The sequence below is a fragment of the Triticum dicoccoides genome, chromosome 2B (genome assembly GCF_002162155.2).
Source record: "Triticum dicoccoides isolate Atlit2015 ecotype Zavitan chromosome 2B, WEW_v2.0, whole genome shotgun sequence".
NCBI classification, from domain to species: domain Eukaryota; kingdom Viridiplantae; phylum Streptophyta; class Magnoliopsida; order Poales; family Poaceae; genus Triticum; species Triticum dicoccoides.
In genome coordinates, this window is record NC_041383.1 from 793,888,052 (window position 1) to 793,892,087 (window position 4,036).

Here is a 4,036-nt window from a genome sequence, read left to right on the forward strand (position 1 = left end):
GAGTAAGGGGGAGAGGCAGAGGGGGATCCAGGCATCTCCTGGGCATCGAGACAGCTCGGAGGAGGCTAGCCAGCGCGAAGCAGGAGGTAGCCGGGGGTGAACGCGCGCATGACACATACAGTGCCAATAGGCGCGAGGAAGAAGACAGAGGAGGAGGCGGGTTGGGCCTACAGTGCTGGGCCGGCTGGGTGTCAGGTAAGTTTCTTCTCTCTCTCTCTCTCTCTCTCTCTTATTTCTGTTCTTTTCTATTTCTGCTGTTGTTTTTGATTTGCTAAAAATACTAAATCTTTTCTACAAATACTGAGATAAATTGTGGGCACTGTTGAAATAATTTTTAGCAGCCCTCAACCATTATCAGTATTATTTGGGCAATTAAAATATTTACATGAATTAAATGCCCAAATGCAAATACTTAATGGTTTAATTCAAAAATCCAGAGTGACCTGGAAAAGTGTGCATCATTTTTTTGCAGAGGTTTTGGACCAATTCAAAAATGATGAACTTTTCTCAAGAGCATTCTGAGTTCATTGAAATTATTTATGACTGTCCCTATTTGATTTGATTTTGGTGCTAGGGTTTGTCATCCCCATTTCAAGTTTCAAAAATTTAAATATGAAGCAACATGAGGATCAAACAAGACAACAGGGACTGAGCTAGGGCTATGACAGCTAAATACGGGAGTAAATTGCAGAAAACCACCACTTTGAAAGCTAGGTTTGCGAAAAACACTAGGACACATTTTTTGTGCAGAAAACACCACATCTCGCATAATGGTTTTGCAAAATCCACTGATCGGCGGATCTGGCCATGTTAAGTGAGTTTATGACAGGTGGGGCCCGCCAAACTAGCTGACATGGCATCAATCTCTCACACTGTTACATCGGAACGTTTTGCTAGACGCGGGACCTGCTTGTCAGCAAAACACTCCTCCCTCTCTTTCAAAGCACTTACTCTTTGCGTCATTTTATCGAGCAGGTGGCATGCAGCTGTTGTGGGGCGCGGGAGGTTCGCGGAGGCGGTCTCCAGTGACGCTGGAGCGGGCCGTGATGATGTTGAAGTACAGGGGCGCGGGTGGCAGGGGTGCGCTGCCGGAGTTCGTCGACACGAGCGGGGGCGAGCGCATCTTCCTCGTGCCGCTACATGCGGCCATGCACCTTGGCCGCCCGCCGGAGTTCGAGGTGCGGCCCCACCCGCCGCGGGAGACGCAGGTGTGCTCCTTCCTGTGGACGCTTGCGTGCGAGCCGCACCTTCGCCAGCTATGGGCAGGGGCTGAGTCCAGGCTTCGGGTGTGCAACCAGCGGGGATCTGGATGAACTAGGCGGCGGCAAGGTTGAGACGGCCGGCAACCGCGGGCAGGACTGGCGATGGCGTGCCTCTGCCACGGCTCGTGACGGGCGACGGTGTAGTGAAGATAAGATGAACACTTTTTTCTTCCAATGACACCTGTAGGGCCGCACAGGATGATAATACTACCAAACACCGTCGTTACATGTGAGATGTTAAGCGGTGCCACATCAGCCTGATTGGCGGGCCCCACCTGTCATAAACTCACTTAACAGAGCCAGATCCACCGATGAGTGGTTTTTACAAAACCATTACGCAAGATGTGGTGTTTTCTGCAGAGAAAATGTATCCTAGTGTTTTTCGCAAACCTAGCCTACAATATGGTGGTTTTTTGTAGTTTACTCCTAAATAGGGCTTGTTTTTATTTTTTGTTATATTTGACTTGAAATCTTAACCAACTTTATTCACCTTGTTGGTCAATTATTACTGAAGCTCAAATCAGTATAATTATATCTAAGTGCATTTTAATCTATTTTCTTTTTGAAAGCCATGGTAATTCTGAAGTAATTAAACTCATTACAGACGATGCAACTTCAGAACACCGCAGTCAGCCAGCTATAGATATAGAGGCGAACCAGGAGAAGCTTTGTTACTTAGATATTTTTTCCGACGTTTGCAGAACGCCTGCCCAAGTTAGACAACATTTCAAAGGAAAATGTCTCGCTGCAGATATCGCACCGAGGAGTAGCGACGGAAGCATTCCGAGAGGACGCATCGATGGTGCAACACCTGAAGTTCTTCCGGGTTATTTTTCTGAAGATTTCCTGGTGGTCGGGGAGGAATAAAGGAAATAGGTCGCTGGTGGTTTCTTGCCGGAGTTGGGAGGGATTGAGAAAATCTACCACGTCACTCGCTGTGAAAAATATTAAATGCATACGGGAAGAAGAGATGAAGAAAATGTTATGAAGAACTAGCGGATATTGCAGCTGTTTTTACAGAACTTTCTTGTTCTCCTACTTGGTAACTGTTTCAGTTTAGGTAGGACGAAGCATACTTCTTAAACCATGACCATCAAAATGCAAGATAGTCTTCAGAGAAATGATGATGGTATCCTTTTCCTGATCTGCATGGAAATGTAATACAACTAGGCTTGTGAACAGGAGATCATTGGACAAATGCAAGATAGTCAAGCTGAGATTACTCGCCCTATCAAATGTGTGGAAATGTCTAAAGATGTCTTCTCTCGTCTCAAGTAGGACGAAGCATACTTCTGAAATCCTGAAGGCGGCCTGCAGGAGTCGGAACACGAGGCCGCACCGCGTCCAGGGGTCCCTCATGATCACCCCAGCAGGCGCGTTCCCATCCCCGTTCGGCCCCTCCACCTGCACCGCCTGCCCCTGGGCCGGCGGCACCATCTCCACCTCCGCCTGCCCCTGTCCCACCACCGGCGGGGAGGGGTGCACCACCGGATGGCTGAAGTGCAGCATCGTCTCCGGCCGCTCCTCCCTGCTCGTCGTCCTCGACCCAACCAAAAGGTGCTAGGAGGCTAGGATACCTTGCTTCGCACGGTGGTTTCTCCTATTTTTCACTCCCCAGTGTGATAGTGAGCGGAGCCGGAGAGTGAGCGCGTTGCGTTCAGTGAGGGAGGAGAGTGACGGAGTGAGTCGACCCTGGGTCGGGTCTGCACGTGACACACGGCATAGCTACAGCATCATAGTAGCACTGGGCTGGGCTCCACCGCCTGCGCCTGCACCCCACAAACCAAAGAGAAAGAGGCCCTCTCTCTGTTTCTTGACTGACTCTCGTCGGGGATTGTCAATGATTCACACTTTTGACAGCACCGAGGGTATCCCCTTGTTAGAGTCCGAAGCAAAATGAAGTAATCTCAGGCCATGTGCCCTCGCAGCCGTCCGATCGGCCCCCCGAGCGTGTCTTGGCCGTCAGATCTCCGAATGGACCGATTACAACCGTCCGATCGAGCTCGCAGCGACCCTGGCCGTCCGCTCGGATTCGCCATGCCACCGCCTGTAAATTCTGTGCCCCCCCGAGGGTATTCTCGTCTTTTCTCATCGCAGGAGAGGGGGGTCGATAGGGCGCCGACAGCGTCGTCCTCTCCTCATCTCCTGCTCACTTCCCCCCGCTCCTCATTCCCCTAACCCTAGCCCATTCTCCGCGCCGCTGCCGCCGCCGCCTCCCGTCCCCTGGCGCCGCCACCATGCCCACTCGCCGTCGCGCCTTCCCCTCCTCCTCGTCCTCTCGCTGCTCAGCAGGAGGAGCACGGCTTGCCGCCGGTTCTAACGCGCCGCCTCCCTCCTCCGCCCCTCCCCTCGAGCCGCCGGTTGGCGCCTTCCCTCCCTGCCTCGCCTCTTCTCCTCTGCGTCGCCTGGGTTGGATGAACCCTAGCCTCCACTCCCCCTCTCCCCTTCTCAGCCGCGCTCTCTTCTCTCTCCGCCCCCACTCGCGCCGCCACCCACCGGGAAGCACCACGGCTGCTGCTGCTCCTCAGGCGAGCTCGCACATCATCATCGGGAGGCGAGGACGCTGCTGCTGCTCCGCTCATGGACATGGAGCCTTCCTCCCTGCTCGTCAAGGTGATCTCTCGCCCATATCCCCTCCTCCTATTCTTCTTTTTCTTCTTCTCTAACCCCCATCTCGTCTTCTCTCTATTCTGTTGGTACAACGGCTAGCGACGGCAACGCTGACAACCAAGGAAAGCTCCGGCGAGGTCTGCTCCTTCTCCACCCGCAGAGGA

General features: G+C 52.7%; 1 long non-coding RNA gene across 8 annotated transcripts in view; it reads left to right on the forward strand.

Annotated features, from left to right (window-relative positions):
- Nucleotides 1-3,440: 3,440 nt before the first annotated feature.
- The window catches only part of LOC119366360, a 7,552-nt gene continuing 6,956 nt past the window's right edge, over nucleotides 3,441-4,036 (forward strand). For 4 of the 8 annotated variants that reach the window (XR_005176020.1, XR_005176017.1, XR_005176027.1 and 1 more), the window contains exon 1: nucleotides 3,443-3,875. This is a non-coding gene — a long non-coding RNA (uncharacterized LOC119366360). Of the gene's footprint in view, nucleotides 3,876-4,036 lie in introns of all 8 variants that reach the window. The other 4 variants (XR_005176026.1, XR_005176025.1, XR_005176023.1 and 1 more) reach the window with 4 other exon arrangements.